This window comes from Scyliorhinus canicula, chromosome 17, assembly GCF_902713615.1.
Source record: "Scyliorhinus canicula chromosome 17, sScyCan1.1, whole genome shotgun sequence".
NCBI classification, from domain to species: Eukaryota; Metazoa; Chordata; class Chondrichthyes; order Carcharhiniformes; family Scyliorhinidae; genus Scyliorhinus; species Scyliorhinus canicula.
The window spans coordinates 120,159,498-120,181,820 of record NC_052162.1 but is presented as its reverse complement, the minus strand read 5'-3'; the positions used below and the strand labels follow the sequence as shown (position 1 = coordinate 120,181,820).

Here is a 22,323-nt window from a genome sequence, read left to right as displayed (position 1 = left end):
GAGATGTTACTGATTTTTACAGAAATCTTAACAGATGTTTCGGGCACAAGTTTCGGCTTCCTATCTCAGCCTTGGACATTTCCCTGTCTCTCTGTTGCTCGTGTCAGTGACAGCCAGGCGATGGAGCTGAGGGCCTGTGCCCCAGTTGGGAAACTGGCCTGTGCATCCCACTAGAGACAGGAAGGTGATTGAGGAATGAATGGGAAATGAGCCGCCAACCAATCGGTGCCCAGGCGGGGAGACACCGGTGCTGATGGTGACATGATCCCCGGAGCTCAGTTTCCCCGTGTCCAAAGCGGGGAGGCACGGAAACAGGGCACAGAGGAGCAGCAGAGAAACCATTTGTGTCCAGAACATTGTGAACATCCTTTTACTCTGGTTGTCTTTGATTAGCAAGTTATTTTCTGTTTTTTTAAAACCATCTTCTGTTTCATCAATAAAACTTTATCAGTAAAATTATTAGATTTTTCTGGACTTTTCATGATTGATTAAAGTTTTTTTTTAAGAGTACCCAATTCTTTTTCCAATTAAGGGGCAATTTGGCTTGGCCAATCCACCTACTCTGTACATCTTTGGGTTGTGGGGGCGAAACCCATGCAGACACGCGGAGAATGTGCAAACTCCACACGGACAGTGACCCAGGGCCGTGATTGAACCCGGGGCCTCAGCGCCATGAGACAGCAGTGCTAACCACTGTGTCACTCCCTTTTCATGTTACATTGATGTACTTTAGGGAAAGTGGGTGAGAGGAGTTGACAGGTTCTGTAACAGAAAGTGAGTCCCTCTGAGGTAATTGGCAAAGGAACCAGAGGGGGAGATGAGATTTTATTTTATTTTTGACACAGTGAGTTGTTCTGATCTGCCTGAAAACAGATTCAATGGTATCATTCCAAATAGTAATTACATGAAAGGGAAGAATTTGCAGGGATGTGGGGAAAGAGCAGAGCAGTTGGATGAATGGGAGAGTCCTCTCAAAGAGATAGCAGGGACACAATGGACCAAATGGTCTCCTCCTGCAACCTGTGAATCTGAGCCTCCTGCTTTTGTGCAGGTTTAAAGGGACAGATTTCATTGCAGCCTCTTCCCAGTATATGTATTTAAAGAGACGGGTTTCTCTTTAGCTCTGAGTGACCAATATAACAATTGGCTGGAGACCCATTTCCCAGTCAGTCCTCCAGCACCTTCCTGTTTCTCTATTAGTGCGATGCCCATGGCAGTTTCCCAACTGGGGCCCAGACCCCGTTATTCTCAGCTAAATTCAGCCTCAGCTCTGTCTCCTGGCTGTCACTGACACCAGCAACAGAGACAGAAAGGTGCCCGAGGCTCAAATGGGAAGCCAAAACTTGTGGCTCTAAACCAAGACTTCAACCTTTGTCAATGTTGCCAAATCCATATTATTTATACTGGGGTTTCTATTATTACCGTGCCACCCCTTTTCATGTTACATTGATGTACTTTAGGGAAAGTGGGTGAGAAGGAAGACAAAGGGTGGGAGTTTTAACGGGTAACTTTCCCTTTCTAACTTTGCATTGTCGATAGTGTCAGCCGTGGCTCAGTGGGCAGCTCCCTCACCTCTGAGTCAGAAGATTGTGGATTCAAATCCCAGTCCAGGGACCCGAGAACAAGAATCATGTCCAACTTTCCTGGTCCCACCACTGAGGGAATGCTGCACTGTCAGAACAGCCTTCTTTCAAATAAGATGTTAAACTGAGGCCCTGTCTGCCCTTCTCAGGTGGGTGTAAAAGTTCCCACAGCCACTATTTTGAAGAAGAGCAGGGGAGTTATCCCCAGTATCCTGGTCAATATTTATCCCTCAATCAACATCACTAAAAACAGATCATCTGCTCATTATCACATTGCTGTGTGTGGGATCTTGCTGTGTGTAAATTGGCTGCTGTTTTTCCTACATTCAACAGTGACTACACTTCAAAGGTACTTCATTGGTTGAAAAACACTTTGGGACGTCCTGTGGTTGTGAAAGGCGCTATAGAAATGCAAGTTTTTAAATTGAAGATTTAGGTTTTCTGATCTTGTTTTCTGGAACTTTGTTGATTTTAGCCACCCCCAACTTACCATTTAATAAATTCACTTTGGTTCAGACAAGGCAATAAAGACAAAGACAGAATTATCTTAAAAGTTTATTCAAAGAAACTTTAAGACATTGACTTTTCCAACTTCATGCAGGTGATCAGTCTGTAGAAGCGTACCCCTCTCTGGCTCCTTTTTTGACAGTAATTCTTGTGGAATTCAGCCTCGGGAGTCTGGCTCCTTCTTTGGCAGTAATTTCCTTGGAACTCGGCCTTGGGAATCTTCAGTACTTGGCCAGCAAGGAAGATCTTCAGAACCTCTGCTTTTATCCCCAAAGTGACCATTACCTCACGTCAGAGTTGGGTCTGTTGTAACATGACAATTGGTCAATTTGGTCACTGGATTAATTTAATTGGATCCCCAATTACTGACACCACCTTCTCTCATTATCTCAGACAGGAATACAATAGAACTGTTTCATACTATCCCTTTATCTGATTCTGCATAATCCCTTATTTATACAGTTTCAAATGTTGAGGCTAATCAGAGCTTGAAGGTCTCTCTTGCCAGAACATTTATCCTCATCACATTCTTTACATACACAACAATTAAGCTTTTACATTTTTACAGCAAATAAAACTCAGTCTCTTACTGTAACTACTGATTCATTGTTGATTATTTAATTGTCACAATTAAGGCTCATTATTTATTCAGCCATCTGTTACTGACTGGTAGCTCATTAATACAGTAATCTTTAATTAATATATTTGGTTAATACAATATCCACTGGTTGAAAAAGATTGTTTTATGGAAGACAATCACTTTCTTACTGACTTTGATTGGATTGAACAATGAGTCTTAGACTTGAGCCAGACTTTGGCAGGATATGATACCCTGTAGCTTTCCAAAATTCTGGAACAATTTGTTACTTTAAATAATTTCACCTCTTTCAGCAGTTTCTAGAAAGTTTGGTTTATACAGAATGAATTTTTAAAATAAAGGTCCAGTCACGTTTCAGAGTTTAACATGACTTCCTTAACCTTGTTACTTATAACGGTGAAGATGACGAGTGATTGATTTTTCTAAAGAAATATTATTAATGAGGCAGACCCAGAATTTCCGACATTACAACAGTGACTACACTTCAAAAGTACTTCAAAGGCTGTAAAAAGCTTTAGGAGATTGTGTGGTCATGAAAGGTGTTATAGAAATAGATATAGAATCCCTCGAGTGCAGAAGGAGGCCATTCAGCCCATCGAGTCGGCACCAACCCTTCAAAAGAGCACTCTACCCATAGCCACTCACCCGTAACCCCATAACCTAACCTGCACATCCCTGGACACTGAGGGGCAATTTATCAGGGCCAATCCCCCTAACCCTTACATCTTAGGACTGTGGGAGGAAACCAGGGCACTCAGTGGAAACCCACACAGACACGGGGAGAACGTACAAACCCCACACAGACAGTGACCAAGGCCAGAATTGAACATGGATCCCTGGTGCTGTGAGGCAACAGTGCTAACTGCTAATCCATTGTGCCGCTCAAATAAATGTAATTTATTTTTAGAACTAGTCCCCAAACTTGGATATATCACACTCGGCCCACTCACCAAGATCACTCATAAAGACTGAGACTTGATTTTATGTAACAACCATGTCTTTCACTGCATTTCAAATACTCCTGTGAAAATCTAAACACAGTATCTCATGAAAGTATTTGATTTAAAACAGAATGACTTGTTGTGATTTGGGATTCACTGCCTGACAATGGTGCAGGAAGTAAATTCTACTGTAACTTTCAAAAGGGAACTGGACAGATTCTGCAGGAAAATAAACTTGCAGGGTGATGGGACCAATTAGATTGTTCATTCAAAGAGCTAGCATGGGAATGGTGGGCTTAATGGCCTCCTTCTTTGCCCCATGATTCTCGTTTACATTTGAAGAAAATCTTAGACTTGAACCAGAGTTTGGCAGTATTTAGGAAATACCTGAAATCCACTTCCTACGAGGGGGGTAGAAGCGGAGATGATGAAATGTTTCCAAAAGGAAATTGGGTGGGCTTTTGAGGGAAATAAACGGACAGGGAATACGGGAATAGAACAGGGCAATCATTTGATCAATAGAAATCTACAAGTTGTGAATCTTTGGAATTCTCTATCCCAGAGGGATGTGGAAGCTCAGTCATTGAGTGTGTTTAAAGCAGAGACTGACAGATTTCTAAATACCAATAACACAAAGGGATATGGGGATAGTGTGGGGAAAAAGGCATTGACGTGGATGATCAGCCATGATTGTATTGAATGGTGGAGCAGGCTCGACGGGCTGAATGGCCAACTCCTGCTCCTCTGTTCTAATGGTACAAAGATGCGAGAAACACCCAGATAAATTAGACAAAAGAACCCTGTAACCACCATAGCCCATCTTCATGGCAATGTGGCTGCTTTGGGAACTAAATATCTTCCAACATGCAAACACCTTTTCATTCTGTGCCCCTCGTCAAACTTGGAACCAGGTAATCGCAACGAGGCTCAAAAATGGTCAGCCCACCGGAGGGAGAGGTGTTAGACCGGCCAGTCCAGCAGAAAGAAACCCTCCAATCATCACCATTCACCAGATGTCAGAATGAACAAAATGCAGTCCTGGATGTCAGTGAGAGCAGAAACAATAACAACGGAGCCAACATCTGGAATTTGTGAACTTGTTGGAGTCACAACAGGTGTGATAAATCACAAAACTCCGCCCCACATTGAGAGCAGATGAATGGTCTCTTCCCAGAATTAACTCGCTAGTGCCTCCGGATCATTGAATGTCTCCCGTGGTCAGAGCAGGTGAATGGCTTCTTCCATGTGTGAACTCGCTAGTGTTCCTGCAGGGTGTATAGATATCTGAATCCCTTCTCTCACCGAGCAGGTTAACGGCTTCTCCACTGTGTGAGCTCGCTGGTGTCTCTGCAGGTGGGAGAACCGAGTGAATCCCTTCCCACACTGAGAGCAGGTGAAAGGCTTCTCCCCAGTGTGAACTCGCTGGTGTATCCGCAGTTCGGATGATTGAGTGAATCCCTTCTCACACTGAGAACAGGTGAATGGCCTCTCCCCAGTGTGAACTAGCTGGTGTCTCCGCAGGCTCGATGAAGTAGTGAATCCCTTCTCACACTGAGAGCAGGTGAACGGCCTCGTCCCAGTGTGAACTCGCTGGTGTGACTGCAGGGCGGATAACTGAGCGAATCCCTTCTCACACTGAGAGCAAATGAACGGCCTCTCCCCAGTGTGAAGTCGCTGGTGTGTCCGCAGATCAGATGATTGAGTGAATCCCTTCTCACACTGAGAGCAGGTGAACGGCTTCTCCCCAGTGTGAGCTAGCTGATGTCTCCGCAGTCTCCTTAAAGTAGTGAATCCCTTTTCACACTCAGAGCAGATGAACGGCCTCTCCCCAGTGTGAACCCGCTGGTGTGTGCGCAGGTCGGATGATTGAATGAATCCCTTCCCACACACAGAGCAAGTGAACGGCCTCTCCCCTGTGTGAACTCGCTGGTGTGTCCGCAGGTGGGATGATTGAGTGAATCTCTTCTCACACTGAGAGCAGGTGAACGGCCTCTCCCCAGTGTGAACTCGCTGGTGTTTCTGCAGGGCAGATAACTGAATGAATCCCTTCCGACACACAGAGCAGGTGAACGGCCTCTCCCCAGTGTGAATGCGCCAATGAGCTTCCAGTGAAGATGGAACCCTGAATCCCTTCCCACAGTCCTCACATTTCCACCGTTTCTCCAGGGTGGGGGTGTCCTCGTGTCTCTCCAGGTTTGTCGATCAGTTGAAGCCTCGTCCACACAAAGAACACGTGTGCAGTCTCTCCCCACTGTGAATGGTGCGATGTTTTTTCAGGCTGTGTAACTGGTTCAAACTCTTTCCACAGTCAGTGCTCTGGAACACTCTCACTCTGGTGTCTGTGTCTCGGTGCTTTTCCAGTCACACTGATGTTTTGAAGCCAACAGAAAAGACAAACATTTCTCCTTCTAGATTCAAAGTCCGGTGATATTCAGTGCCAAGGAACTGAGAGACTCAGTCAGATTGAGACGTGACGTTTGAGATTTCTGTCTGTAATTCCTCCTCTTCTAATTTCCTGTAAAAACAATTTACAAAAGTTACTTTTCTTCTCCTCATTTTGGAGAAGGTATCCTGAGGGTAACGACAGTCTGGCCGTGGGGTTAATCCTCCGGGTCCTCAGTTTTATTGAGGAATGTCCCCTTGGACCTATTGTGGTGGTGATTCTTTTGTATTTTTTTATTATGGGAGGGTTTATGTGTTGTTGACTTTATCCTACTCTGGTACAGACGGGGCTTTTATCCGTGAAAGGAGCAGTTTGGGGAAACTTTGGTGCCTCTGGTGTAAAGTGAGTTGGAGGAGGGGGTAATGGCGCACGCCCGATTGTGGTGTGAAAATCTGTTCCTGTTCTCTCGGTCACCTAACTAATGGCGCCAGTTAATCGGCACATTTTCTCAGGGAATGTACGAGGCATCCATCACCCTATCAGAAGGAAAAAGATCCTCTCCTTTCTTAAGGAGAAAGTCGACATGGCTTTATTACAGGAAACCCATCTGGATGATGAGGAACACTTTAAATTGAAGCGGGATTGCGTGGGGCAGTTTGTCTCAGCTCTTTTTCATCCAGTCGCAGGGTTGTGGCGATGCTTATTATACACTATCCAAGCAGTCAGGGTAACCCTGCCGATTACAATGTGCATGTCAATTTCCTTTGTGCCAGTCCCCCCATCTCCCTCCCCTCCGCCCCCTTTCACTTGTCGTTTCTGTGTCCTTTCCTGGGCCCTTCACTGTACAATGGGAGTTATCTGTTATTTACAAGTGGACGGTGCCTGGGTGGTCCGATACCCCGAAGACTGCCATTTGTGGGCACGGCCCGACCCTCATAACCATGGACACTGCCTCTAAATAGGCTGTGCAGAATTCAACAAGTCTGGGGCATACCCAGAACATGTGGGCATGGTTTGCCAGGCCCCGCTGGCACCATTCACATTTGCCCTCCATGTTCGGGAAGAACCTGTTCATTCGGGTTCTTGTCAGGTGCGCTCTATGCACAACATTCAGCTGCATGAAGCTTAGCCTTGTGTAGGAGAAGGTGGAGTTGGTCCCGTTCAGTGCTTCGCTCCAGATTCCCCACCCTATTCCCGTCCCTCGCTCTTCCTCCCATTTTTCCTGGGTTTCGTCAAGTAAGGAGCGCATCCTTATTAAGAGTTGTCCATACAGGTCCCCACAGTTTCCCTTCCCCAGACTGTCTGTGCCCAGTAACTCCTCTTGCATTGTGCTTTTCAGGGTTCCTGGGTATGATGGTGTCTCCTTGTGGATAAAGTTTTTGACCTGGAGCTCATCCCGGTTTGGTTGGTCCAGTCTCTCCGTCAGCTCCTCTAAGGTCGCTAGTCTATTTCCTGTGTAAATGTCCCTGACCATCAGTGTTCCCCCGTCCTGTCTCCACCCCTTGAAGGTGGCGTCGAGAATGGCTGGTGCAAACCTATGGTTGCCACAGATGGGGGCCATGATGGACACATCGGTCAGACTGAAATGCTGCCACATCTGGTTCCAGGTTCTCAGGGTAGCTACCACCACTGGACTGGAGTGTTTTGCTGCCGGGGATGGGAGTGCTGCCGTGACGAGGGCCCGGAGGGTCGTTCCCGTACATGAGGACTCGTCCATCATCACCCATTCCGTGTCTGGGTCCTTTACCCATCTCCTCACTCTTTCGGCCGTGGCTGCCCAGTGATCGAATTGCAAATTCGGGAGGGCCGGGCCTCCCATGTTTCTTCTCCAATGTAGTACTGGTTTAGGGATTCCTGGATTCTTGCCCTCCGCACAAATGCCATAATCATCTGATCATTTAATGGAAAAAGGCTTTGGGGATGTCGGTCCATAAGGATCTAAACAGGAAGAGGAACCTGGGCAGTACGTTCATCTTGATCATCTGCATCCTCCCCGCCAGGGGGAAAGCAGGAGTTCATCCCATCTCTGTGGGTCGTTTCTGACTTCCTCCGCCAGACTGGTCAGCTTCCACTTGTGGATCCGTGTCCACTCGTGGGAAACCTGGATCTCCAGGTAGCGGAATTTGTTTCGGGCTATTTCAACTGGGAGGCCATCCATCTCTGCCCCTCCCGCTCACAGGGAAATCTTTGTTTTTGCCCAGGTTGCGTTTGTAGCCCAAGAAGATACCAAACTCTACTGTCTGTGTGGAGTCTGCACATTCTCTCCTTGTCTGCGCGGGTTTCCTCCGGGAGCTCCAGTTTCCTCCCACAAGTCGCGAAAGGCACACTGTTAGGTGAATTGGACATTCTGAATTCTCCCTCAGTGTACCCGAACAGGCACTGGAGTGTGGTGACTGGGGGATTTTCACAGTAACTTCATTGCAGTATTAATGTAAGCCTACATGTGACAATAATAAAGATTATTATTATACCAGTCTGCCTCTGTTATCCTTTACCTGGGCTATTTCCCTCGTGGCTGCCTTCTTTCTCAGCTGGTGAGCCAGTAGGCGGCTAACCCTCTCCGTGCTCATAAAAGATCCCCCGTGTCTGGTGGAGTTGGTGCACTGCCTTCCTGGTGGATAGCAGGTGACAGTTCTTTTGCAGCTTCTTCCTCTCCAGCAGAAGCTCTATGGTCAGGGCCTCGGAGTATCGTCTGTCAACCTCCAGAATGGAGTTGATCAGTTGCTGCCTAACCGCTCTCTCTTCCCTATCTCTACCAGCCCTTTGGCGATTATTTCTCCCCTAATCACAGCTTTCAGTGCCTCCCAGAACGTGGAAGGTGAGACTTCCCCGTTCTGGTTGTTAGTGATGTACTTGCCGATGGCCGGTGATGTTTTCTGGCAGAAGACCTTGTCGGCCAAGAGGGTCGTGTCCAACCTCCATGTGGGGCATTGGGCTTGGCCCGTCTCCAACCTCACAGCCATGTAATGTGGAGCGTGGTCTGAGATTACAATCATGGATTATTCCGCTCTGACTATTTCTGGGGAACCGATTTCCCCACAACAAAGAAGCCGATGCGAGTGTAGACCTTGTGTACTGGTGAGAATGAGAATTCCTTCTCATCCAGGTGTAAGAATCGCCAGGGATCCACTGCCCCGTCTGCTCCATGAATCACTAGGAATCCACTGCCCCATCTGCTCCATGAACCGCCAGGGATCCACTGCAACCGTCTGCTCCATAAACGGCCAGGGGTCCACTGCCCCCGTCTGCTCCATGAACCACCAGGGATCCACTGCCCCGTCTGCTCCATGAACCGCCAGGGATCCACTGCCCCCGTCAGCTCCATAAACGGCCAGGGATCCACTGCCCCGTCTGCTCCATGAACCGCCAGGGATCCACTGCCCCCGTCAGCTCCATAAACGGCCAGGGATCCACTGCCCCGTCTGCTCCATGAACCGCCAGGGATCCACTGCCCCATCTGCTCCATAAACCACCAGGGATCCACTGCCCCCGTCTGCTCCATGAACCGCCAGGGATCCACTGCCCCGTCTGCTCCATGAACCGCCAGGGATCCACTGCCCCGTCTGCTCCATGAATGTTCCCAGTTCCCTCGTCATGCCTGTCATTGTTCTGGGATTGATCTGTCAGTCAATGGATCCTGTTAACAGTTGTGAAGTTCCCCCTCTCATGATCAGGCCATATCCCCCCCTTGTCTATTCTCCCCCCCACCCCACAATATCCCCCCTCTTCTATTCTCCCCCCACCCCACCGTCTCCCCCCTCTTCTATTCGGTATCCGGTAAATTTCTCGAAATCAATTGCTCGAAAGCTAATTGCTCAAAGTCAGTTGATCGAAAAATTATTTCTCGAACTATCAATTGATCGAATGATAGATTGCTCGAAAAGCAGTACTTCAAAAAAGGTGTACCCAAGATGAACATGGTTCATTACATAAAAAAGCAACTAATAAAAAAACAATTAATTGGTTCAATAAATAATACCAACAATTACAATTCATAATTTTATTAGTCTTTATAATTTATAAAAAGTTTAAAAGATTTTAGTAAGAAAAAAATAAAGTTAAAATTCAGGATTGCCAATATATGTTGGCTACTCCATTAGTATGCAATATTGTGTGCAACACTTCTTAAATATTCTTCTACATTTCCCGTTTCGTTATATTTTGATACAATATCCTGTAATCGTTGTGCGCAGTCACGGTATTTTTTTATGCTCACAGCTGTACTCACACCTCCCACAAATTGTTCGATTTAGCAACTCGTGTAAACTTTGCTCTCGCTTTAAGCCATCTATAAACTTCCAAATCGACGGATGACAAGCACTTAGTTGATGTTGGAAACTGTTGTGCCATCCCTCAATAGAATTGTTCATTTTCGGCAATCCTTCTTTGACGTAATCGAAACAGTTCCACATTTCATGTTTAAATATAGGAGTACGTCTACGGTTGCGTCTATACGGCCGACCAATCCACGTATCTTCAAAGTAATCCACTACTCCTTGAAGTTCATCTGGAAAAATCTCATTTTCAGTTAAAGATTCAAATGTTGCCACAACATTGGGTATCGGTATAAATGCCAATGCAGATAAGAGACGAGCTTTAAAAGCAAATTCGGCATTGGTGTCGTATATAAGCTTTAGGCCACTTCCTTGAATTTTTCTGTAAAGGGTTTGACAAAAATGAAAAAAACACCCACGACATTTAGACATTGGAAATTCTTGTTCTATGGCCTTAACCATGGCCATTTCAAAATCAATCATTATTGTCAATGGCTGGAATATAGGGATTTTTTCTTTTAAAGCCATCAGGAACTTCCTATACGTTTCTTCAGTCTTGTTAGGTAGCAGTGCATATACAAGGGGTATAACATTACCTGATTTCACACCATGTATTGTATACAATTGAGCAAAAATCGAGGGCAGTTTTAAATGTTCCATCAGCATACCAGTGCTTCGAACGTACTAAGATATCGAGATTCTTTTGGGTTGCAAAAATTAATATACGACCATTTGTGGGACCAGAGTCATAAATAAGGAATAAATCTCCTTTGCTGGTTTTTGTAAACTCTTCAGGGATATCAAGATTGAGGTAACTAGTAGGCAAAGCATGTCCAACATTCTTTCTTGCGCGTGTATTGCGTATGGTTCGTTTCATATTTTCTACTGAAGGGAGCTTCACAGCTGCAGCACCACTTACCTCTATTGAGGCACATGATACAATATATTGCGGTGTATCTCGACTATTCATCGCATGTTCTTTCACTTTCTCCATTGCTTTAGTAGCTTCAATTCCAGCAGCGTCTCCTGCATGATTGTGATTCCCACTTTGTTTCGTGATACTATCATCAATTGTGATAACACGCGCACAACATTTTCTTGTTTTGGACATTTCACATTTCCAATATATCTTATTGTTCACCGCTTTGTCCTTAATATATAGGTGACCATCCAAACACAATTTCTGCTTTCCTTTTTCGCTCGCTATGAAACTTATATCCATCTTGAGGGTTCGAGGTTTTCAGAATTAATAGTATTTAGCAGTGGTGTTTAACGGTTAATTATTTATTAGTTATCGTTTAAAGAGTGAATTGCTTTGAAAGAATTGGTAATTAACGTTTAAATATTTATTAGTGATCGTTTAAAGAATGAATGTCGGCTTTCGAGCAATCTGTCTTTCGATCAATTGATAGTTCGAGAAATGATTTTACGAGCAATTAACTTCGACCAATTAGCTTTCGAGCAATTGATTTCGAGAAATTTACCGGGAACCCTTCTATTCTCCCCCCACCCTACCGTGTCCCCCTCCTCTATCTGCACCCCCCCATCCCTCCCAGACGCTCTCTTCCCAGTGTGGGCCACGTAGTCGATTGTGTCCCTGCCCTCGATCCCGTTTGGCAGGCCCACTATCCAAATGTTCTGCCTCCCTGACCGATTCTACTGGTCCTCGACCTTTTCCAGCTCTCCAACTGTGCTCCCCTGGGCTTCCAGTTTCCTCCGCATGCCATTGAGCACCTTCTGCATGGCGGCTAGCACCTCCGCCAGCTTGACCGTCACCCTTATCTCAGCCTTAATGTCATCCTTCATTGCGTTTAGTTCCTTGGTTAGGAACATCCTCCATCCATCGCCTGGTCGGGGAGAGGGGGTTGGGCTTGTTTTCTGGGTCGCCGGTCTCCCTCTCTCGGGAAGGCTGGAGACCTCTCGCCTCGCGGGCCCGCCGACCTGCTTGCTCGCCGCTCCTGTCCCTTGCTGCAGTTTCTGTGACCCTGCAGCCATTCCAGCTGTTGCTTCCTGGCATTTTGTTGTCCGCACTATTGCTGAGGGTGAGGGGATGTTTAAGTTTGATTTTGTGGCTAAATTCGGCCGACAGTGCCTATTTTTCTGTTGGATGGAAAAGAGCCACCTGATGTGTGACTACTCAGCACATCCCCATCACAAGTTCCCTCTCTTTTGAATGTTGACTTGAAACTGTGACCTTATGTTTTGGCGATAATCCTTCCGACAATCGTGCGGGAGGACCAGACTGGGTTTATATGGGGAAGATTTTCCAGGAACAATGTTGGAAGGTTAGTGAATGTGATTCAGGCTTTTCAAAAATATCCACTGGCGGACAGCACGGTGGCATAGTGGTTAGCATTGCTGTCTACGGCACTGAGGACCCAGGTTCGAATCCCGGCCCTGGGTCACTGTCTGTGTGAGTTTGCACATTCTCCCCGTGTCTGCGTGGGTTTCACCCCCAAAACCCAAAGATGTGCAGGATAGGCGGATTGGCCACACTAAATTGCCCCTTAATTCGAAAAAATAATTGGGTACTCTAAATTTAAAAAAAAAAGAAATATCCATTGGATGAGCTGCTGGTCACCTTCGATGCAGAGAAAGCTTTTGCTCGAGTTGAGTGGAATTATCTGGTGTATCCGCTGCGAGGCTTTCGGGTTGGGTGAGGATTATATTGAGTGGATTCAATTGTTACATCACAGACCGGCAGCGGCGGTGCTCACCAATGGTTTAAGGGTGTTGAATTTTCAGCTTCAGAGAGGGACTAGAAAGGGCTGCCCTCTGTCCCCCTGGCTGTTTGCGTTGGCCACTGAGCCTTGCCAGAGGATATTAGATCGGATCCTCTGATATCGGGACTGGAGGGTGGGGTGAGGCAGCACAAGATCACTCTGTGTGCAGATGACGGGCTGCAGTTTGTGTTGAACCCAGTGTTTCCTGGAGTAGTGGATGGATTTTTAAAAAGTATTTTCATTCAGATTTTAACATTTACAACACATAACATTACAATGTAAAACCAACACAAAACCCCTAAACCCACCCCCAACTCCCAAACCAACCTCCGCACCTCACTCCCTTCCTTCCCACCGAGCAGTTGAACGTAACCAGCTCCTTGAGATTTTAGAACATAGAATCCCTACGGTGCAGAAGGAGGCCATTCAGCCCATCCAGTCTGCACCGGCTCTTTGAAAGAGCACCCGACATAAGCCCATGTCTCCACCCTATCCCTGTAACCCATTAACCCCACCTACCCTTTAATGTAAGCCTACAAAGCCTCCGTCACCCTGCTCGAACCCCAGACCTACTCTGTGTTTACCGCCCAATAATAGTATAACTGGTTCAGCAGGGCCCAGCCCCCTGACTGTCGCCCTCTCTGAATCACCGCCTTCCTAATCCTTGCCACCTTATGAATCGAACCTGGGACCCTGGAGCTGTGAAGCATGTATGCTAACCACCATGCTACCCTGCTGCCCTAAACAATCTGCCCAAACAAACGATTAAACCAATCTATCCACCCCCAGAAAGAACTATTTTGGCAAAAAGACCATTCGGCACTGAGATAAAAATAAAAACCACAGCAAAATGTTCATCTTAACCAGCTGCACCCGATTGTGGATAGATTTAGTGACTTCTCTGGTTAGAAGATGAATTTTACTCAATCAGAGGCCATGCTGGTGGGGGGAGGGGGTGTTGAAGGGTAAGCCCCTCCTCTTGCTAAGTTCCCAATCAGATGCTCTCCCCTTGGGATTTAAATATCTGGGAATGTCAATGGCCCCCCACTTTCAGACAGCTATATGGGGCTAACATTCCACAGCTGATGGTGACTATTAGGTGGGATCTTGCCCGGTGGTCGGCTCTTCTGATTTCATGCTGAGGGAGGATCACCTTCATTAAAATGCATGTATTGCCCAGACTGTTGTACCCTCTGCAGATGCTGCCTATACTGCTGTCAACCAGAGTCATTAAGGAAATTAATGCAATGATTAGTACATTTATCTGGAACAAAAATAAACCTCACCTCAAGTTTGTTAAGCTCTAATCACCAGGAGCTAAGGGAGGGTTGGATCTCCCGAATATCTGGCTTTATCAATTGGCCTCTCATCTTAGGTTCATATAGAATTTGGTCAGGATAGGCCCAACATCCATCAGGCTCGATACGGAAGCAGGCCAGCCAGTTCTCCCTCTATCCAAAACTGGCATAGGCTGATTACGGAATCTATCCCATTGGGATTTTTAATGCCTGTACTTCATTCTATGTCTGATGCATTTGTTAAATTATGAGACCCCTGTCTCAAATACATGTGTTCCAATTTGACTGACTTGCTCCTCCAGGGCTTTCCATCAGTGAATTCAATTCAACTGAGCCCAGAGTGGGGCACAGTGGGGCACAATGGTTAGCACTGCTGCCACACAGAGCCAGGGACCCAGGTTTGATTCCTTGAGTGGCTGTCTGTGTGGAGATGCGCATTCTCCCTGTGTCTGCGCCGGTTTCCTCCCACAGCCCAAAGATGTGCAGGTTAAGTGGATTGGTCATACTAAATTGCCCCTTAGTGTCCAAAGGTGTTAGGTGGGTTGACGATGATCAATGCACCGGATTATGGGGAGAGGGTGGGGAGTGTGCCTCGGTGAGTGCTTTTTCTAAGGGTCAGTGCAGACATGAAGAAGTGAATGGCCTCCTTCTGCACTATAGAGATTCTGTGTCATCTATGTTATTTTAATTTGACGATGCTGTTAGTCTGTTTTGTAATATTTTGTGGTGTGCATTGTTATCCTTCTGTTTTTATATAATCTTACCCTCTTTCCCCACTCACTATGTTAACCTGTTAACTGGTTGTTCAATTGATCTGGCATTTCATATAGCGGCTCTGGTCCCTAAAATATCCTGCTGCAAATTAATTCTGCAATCTGTTGCTTGTATTTTGCTGGCAATATCTCTTGTTCCGCTCTGTGCCCATTTTCCACCATTTTTTCTGTTACTCTGTTGCATTAATTGTTTTAAAAAATAGTAAAAAAAGGAAATATTAAAAAAATTAAAAATCTGTCCAACTCATCCTTGAATATATTCAGTGAAACCCCCCCTCCCCTCGCCGACTCCACTGGTTCCTGTGATGAGAAATCAATAGACGAACAACCCTCTGTGGGAAGAGGTGACTGGAAATAGCGACAGGACAATATTAGACAAGCAGAAATAATAATAAATGTATTTTATTACAGAACCATAAATATATCTAATCTGTACCATTTAAAAATACCGGTCATATCTCTGTCTGATATTAATTTACTGTCCCTTAAATGTCAACCATCTCCTGGGGAAACCAGCCCTTTAATTGTGAACATTAGGAGAGAGACCATCCTTTTAGCCAGACAAATAAATGTGTCAAGCTGAGGGAGCAAAGGATGTCAATGTCTTTAAGAGAGAGAGAGAGAGAGACCTGGGTCAAGCTTTGCAGAGTCTGCACCCTCCCTGGAATCACTTCCTTTCCCTTCAGTTGCTGCAAGTGACCAATTGAAGGTGAGAATGAGGAAAGAAATGGAGAGGAGGAGAAAAGAAAGTGTTTTACTCACAGATGTTGGAGACAGGAGTTTTTTTTCCTTCACTTCCGCTGTGACATCACAATGGAGCCCTGCCTGAATCAGCCAATAGGAATTACTGTATTCCGCGCTGTCGTCACCGGGTTCCAGTGCGCAGGTCCGGCGCTCACCGCCCCCACCCGTTGTTACTCCCGCCCCCTGAACAAGGCAGAAAAAAACCCGACAACAGAACCTCCTCGAGACAAGGTTTCCAGGCAACCGGCTGACGGCCAGAGCGAGAAGCCAATCGACGATCTCCCCTTGCCCACGACTGCGCATGTCCAAGGGAGAGGGGAAGCTGCGCATGTGCAAAGGATAGTCCCGCCTCCTGACCTTTTTTCCTGAGCTATTGACCAATGGGAAGGGTTGGAGGACCGGAAGGACTCTGGTCCTCCAGCTAATCAGCGCGCGCTTTGTGTGACTGCTGGATTAACTTCACAAGTTCCTCCTGTCTCCAACTTCTGTGAGTAAAACACTTTCTTTTCTCCCCCTTTCCATTTCTTTTCTCATTCTCACCTTCAATTGGTCACTTGCAGCAACTGAAGGGAAAGGAAGTGAATTCGTACTTGACACAAAAAGTCATCGATTCTACTCTAGTATGACATTCATGTAGGGCTGGAAAGAAGTTTAAATCTCCGCCCCTCGGGTGCAAAGTTCTCCAAACATCCACATAACCCACCTCCTCACAAGCTGAGGCCAACGCCCGAGCTTGAAGCGTTGTTGGGGGGTGGGGGGTGTTCCTGGTAACTGCGAGTTTATCTCACAGAGGATTTAAGTGGCAGTTGAAGTCGCCAACCACAAAAATGTTAGTTGAAGCTAACTTTGCGAAATCCACAAAAGCCTTCGTCATTAACTCCAGGAGCAATTCGGGGATCCATAAACATTCATTATTGAAACATCTCCATGCACCGAACCTCTAATGATCACATATCCACCTCCTTTGTCCTAGTGCAGGTTTCAACTTTATAAAATATATTTTTATTAATAAAGATTGCCACACCTCTGCTACTCGATTGGAAAAAAAAGGCAAAAAAAAACCTGCCTCACCCAATCCTGCCACAATTTTCAGTATTCCTCATCACAGAATCCCTGCAGTGCAGAGGGAGGCCATTCGGCCCATCAAGTCTGCACCTGTCTTTGAAAGAGCACTCTACTTAAACCCATGCCTCCAGCCTATCTGAATCACCGAGTATTCCTACCCAACCTTTTTGAACACGATCGGGGCAATTTAGCATGCCAAATCCACCTAATCTGCACATCTTCCTCAGGAAACTAAGGAAATTCGGCATGTCCACATTAACCCTTACCAACTTTTACAGATGCACTATAGAGAGCATCCTATCGGGCTGCATCACAGCCTGGTATGGCAACTGCTCGGCTCAGGATCGCAAGGGACTTCAGAGAGTCGTGAATACTGCCCAGTCCATCACATGAACCTGCCTCCCATCCATTGATTCCATCTACACCTCCCGCTGCCGGGGGAAAGCGGGCAGCATAATCAAGGATCCCTCCCACCCGGCTTACTCACTTTTCCAACTTCTTCCATCGGGCAGGAGATTACAGAAGTCTGAGAACACGCACGAACAGACTCAAAAACAGCTTCTTCCCCACTGTCACCAGACTCCTAAATGACCCCCTTATGGACTGACCTCATTAACACTACACCCTGTATGTTTCAACCAATGCCAATGCTTATGTAGTTATATTGTATATCTGGTGTTGTCCTATTATGTATTCTCATGTATTTTCTTGAATTCTGTTTAATTCCCTTTTCTTCCCATGTACTGAATGGTCTGTTGAGCTGCTTGCAGAAAAATACTTTTCACTGTACCTCGGTACACGTGACAATAAACAAATCCAATCCAATCCAATCTTTGGACTGTGGGAGGAAACCGGAGATCCCGTAGGAAACCCACACAGACACTGGGAGAAGGTGCAAACTCCACACAGCCAGTCACCCGAGGCTGGAATTGAACGTGGGTCCCTGGAGTTGTGAGGCAGTAGTGCGAACTACCGTGCTACCGTTTCGACCCCAGTTGAGTTTAATCTAGATGCGTTTCCTGGAATAAAGCTATGTCGACTTTCTCCTTAAGAAAGGAGACAATCATTTTCCTTCTGATAGGGTGATGGATGCCCCGTACATTCCCTGAGAAAATTTGAAGATTAACTGCCGCCATTAGTTAGGCGACAGAGAGAACAGGAACAGATTTTCACACCACAATCAGGTGTGCGCCATTACCCCCTCCTCCAACTCACTTTACACCAGAGGCACCAAAGTTTCCCCAAACTGCTCCTTTCACGGATAAAAGCCCCGTCTGTACCAGAGTAGGATAAAGTCAACAACACATAAACCCTCCCATAATAACAAAAATACAAAAGAATCCCCACCACAATAGATCCAAGGGGACATTCCTCAATAAGACTGAGAACCCTGAGGATTAACCCCATGGCCAGACTGTCGTTACCCTCAGGATACCTTCTCCAAAATGAGAAGAAAAGAAGGGCCAACAAGGGAATGGAGATCGAACGTCCCTCCCACATTTTAGACCCACCCGTGAAGACCTGCATCCACCACCATCCACCCTTCGGCAATGGCACCACTCGGTTCTGCCATGATTAACGCTCGGATAATAGAAGAAAGATGATGGATAATAAGCAAACGGTATATCTACCATAACTGAGATAAGATAATACGAGTCCCTGTAACACTCAAGGAGAAGAAGACATTCAATCGGTGCTCACAGAATAACAACTCCCTTCAACAGGATAAAAGATAAAATATTCAGACAACAACACCATGATAGGGAAAGAGTCCAGATTAGAGCCTGAGTTAGTCTGAGCTGCAAACCATCCCTCCAAATCCTTGCCCTTCATGGATTTAACAAAGGCCAAGGCAGTAGTTGGATTATTGAAAGACTAGACGGACTTGTCAGGTACAATCTTCGGGTCACAGGATAAAGTGTGACATAATTCACTCCCTCAGCCTTGAGTTCCCTTTGAACTTCACCCAGGCTTCACATCCAGCTTGAGAAAATGTGGCAGCCGGTCCTCGAAGAACCTAACGGGAGCCTTCCTCTCCACACCTTCTGGCAGGGCGATGACTCGGATGTTCTTTCTCTGACCCTTGGTTCTCCAAGTTCTCCAGGACCTCCCCACGCCACTCAAGGTTTTAATTCTTGCCTCCGCCGAGGAGGCATCTTGCTCAGTGTTCAGGATTCTCTCCTCCGGATCATTGAACCCCTTCATGGTGTTTTACGGCTCGGCCTCATGAGCTCACAGATATTGAGTCAGCACACTCAGCCTCTGGTCAATAACACAGAGAATGTCGGTGAGATAGATCGGCCAATGATCCCACAGAATAGACGTGCAGGCTCGATGGGCCGAATGGCCAACTGCAGCTCGTATTTATTATGTTCTCTGTGTCCAGGACAGGACGCAGTGAGCAGGGATCTGTCAATCAGCCTGAATCAGCACCTTCAGGGGAATTAGGAGGGTGAATATTAGATACAGCAGAATGAGAATGGAGAGAGAGTGTGTGGGATAGAGATTTACAGCTTTTGGGGAATGAGAGAGGAAAGAATGTTCCAGAGAAACTGCAATTGTCTGTTCTGAATTTCTATCCTGTACTGACAGCGATGTCTATTGTAAATTGTTTTCACAGGATATTAGAAGAGGAGAAATTACAGACAGAAATTTCAACCGTCACGTCTCAATCTGACTGAGTCTCTCAATTCCTTCGAACTGAATATCATCAGACTTTGATTCGAGAAGGAGAAATGTTTGTCTGTTCTGTCGGCTTCAAAAGATTTTAAACATCAGGGTGACTGGAAAAGCATCGAGAGACACACACCCGAGTGAGAGTGTTCCAGAGCACTGACTGTGGAAAGAGCTTTAACCAGTTACACAGCCTGAAAAATCATCCCACCATTCACAGCGGGGAGAGACCGTACACGTGTTCTGTGTGTGGACAAGACTTCAACTGATCGGCAAACCTGGAGAGACACAAGGACACCCCCACCCTGGAGAAACCATGGAAATGTGGGGACTGTGGGAAGCGACTACAGGGCTCCATCTCAGCTGGAAGCTCATCGGCGCAGTCACACTGGGGAGAGGCCGTTCACCTGCTCTAAGTGTGGGAAGGGATTCACTCAGTTATCCCAGCCTGCAGAATCACCAGCGAGTTCACACTGGGGAGAGGCCGTTCACCTGCGCTCATTGTGAGAAGGGATTCGCTCGGTTATCCAACCTGCGGATACACCAACGAGTTCACACTGGGGAGAGGCCGTTCACCTGCTCTCAGTGTGAGAAGGGATTCGCTCAATTATCCACCCTGCGGATACACCAGCGAGTTCACACTGGGGAAAGGCCATTCACCTGCTCTAAGTGTGGGAAGGGATTCACTCAGTTATCCCAGCCTGCAGGATACACCAGCGAGGTCACACTGGGGAGAGGCCGTTCACCTGCTCTCATTGCGAGAAGGGATTCGCTCAATTATCCACCCTGCGGATACACCAACGAGTTCACACTGGGGAGAGGCCGTTCACCTGCTCTCAGTGTGGGAAGGGATTCACTCAGTTACCCAGCCTACAGAAACACCAGCGAGTTCACACTGGGGAGAGGCCGTTCATCTGCTCTCATTGTGGGAAGGGATTCGCTCGGTTATCCAACCTGGGGATACACCAGCGAGTTCACACTGGGGAGAGGCCGTTCACCTGCTCTAAGTGTGGGAAGGGATTCACTCAGTTACCCAGCCTGCAGAAACACCAGCGAGTTCACACGGGGGAGAGGCCGTTCACCTGCTCTCAGTGTGAGAAGGGATTCAGTCAGTTATCCAGCCTCCGGTCACACCAGCGAGTTCACACTGGGGAGAGGCCGTTCACCTGCTCTCCGTGTGGGAAGGGATTCGCTCGGTTATCCAACCTGCGGATACACCAGCGAGTTCACACTGGGGAGAGGCCGTTTACCTGCTCTCAGTGTGGGAAGGGATTCACTCAGTTATCCAGCCTGCAGACACACCAGCGAGTTCACACTGGGGAGAAGCCGTTCACATGCTCACAGTGCGAGAAGGGATTCACTCAGTTATCCAGCCTGCAGAAACACCAGCGTGTTCACACTGGGGAGAGGCTGTTCACCTGCTCTCAGTGTGGGAAAGGATTCACTCAGTTATCCAGCCTGCAGACACACCAGCAAGTTCACACTGGGGGAAAAGCCGTTCACTTGCTCTCAGTGTGAGAAAGGATTTACTTACTTATCCAACCTGCGGAGACACCAGCGAGTTCACACTGGGGAGAGGCCGTTTTACCTGCTCCCAGTGTGGGAAGGGATTCTGTGTTTCCTCGTCCCTGCAAAGACACCAACAAGTTCACAGTTGATCACAGTGGTCAATCTGCTGTTATTATTTCTGCTTCAATTACATCCAGGACTGCATTTCGTTCTCTCTTCTCTTTCTCTCTCAGGGAATCTGAAACAGGAAAAGTGATGCAACCGTGGCGAACAAGAAAATTAAAAATCCATTAGATCAAAGGAAGAGGCTCATGAAGTGGCAAAAGTAAGTGTAAGCTTAAGGATTGGCAACTTGTTTTCGAATTCAGCAAAGAAGGATCAATAAACTGATCAAGAGAAAATAGAATATGAGAGCAAACTGGTGAGAAACATAAAAAACAACTGGAATAGCTCCTACAGGAATGCGAAAAGGAAAAGATTAGCAAAGGGCCCATTCCAGACAGAGACAGGAGAGTTTATAATGGGGAATAAGGAAATGGCAGAGAAACTAAACAAGGTGTGTCTGTCTTCATGGAGGAAGATACAGAAATTGCCCCAAAAATACTAGAGAACCAAGGGACCAGTGAGCACGAGGGACTGAAAGAGATTCGTATTAGTGAAAATGCAGCACTGGAGAAATTAATGTGGTTGAAAATTATGTATTAATAAGTCCCCAAAAGCTGCTGCTCTACATCCCAGAGTGTTGAAAGAGGCGGCTGTAGAGATAGTGGATACATTGGTGATCATCTTTCAAAATTCTATAGATTCTGGAATGGTTCCTGCAGATTGGAAGGTGATAAATGTAACCCCACTATTTAAGGAGGGAGAGAGAAAACGGGTAACCACAGACCCATTATCCTGACATCAGTAGGAGGGAAAATTCTACAATCTATTATAAAGGATGTGATAATATACGAATTAGGAGCAGGAGTAGGCCACTCGGCCCCTCGAGCCTACTCCACGATTCAATAAGTTCACGGCTGAACTGATTGTAACCTCAACTCCACACAGGCCCGTTTGAAAATAAATCTGGTTGCAAGAGCCTTTCAACATCCCAATGATACTAAAGAACAGGGGGGGAGGAATTAAATACCATCACTGGAGAAGTAGCATTAGACAAACTAATGGGCCTAAAGGCAGATAAATCCACTGGCCCTGGTGGTTTGCTTCCTAGGATCCTAAAAGAAATGGCTGCAGAGACAGTGGGTGCATT

The 22,323-nt window shown here is 46.6% G+C and overlaps 1 pseudogene; it reads left to right on the top strand.

The window, feature by feature from the left end:
* Positions 1-22,323, top strand: part of LOC119951565 — a 30,263-nt pseudogene that overhangs the window by 4,934 nt on the left and 3,006 nt on the right.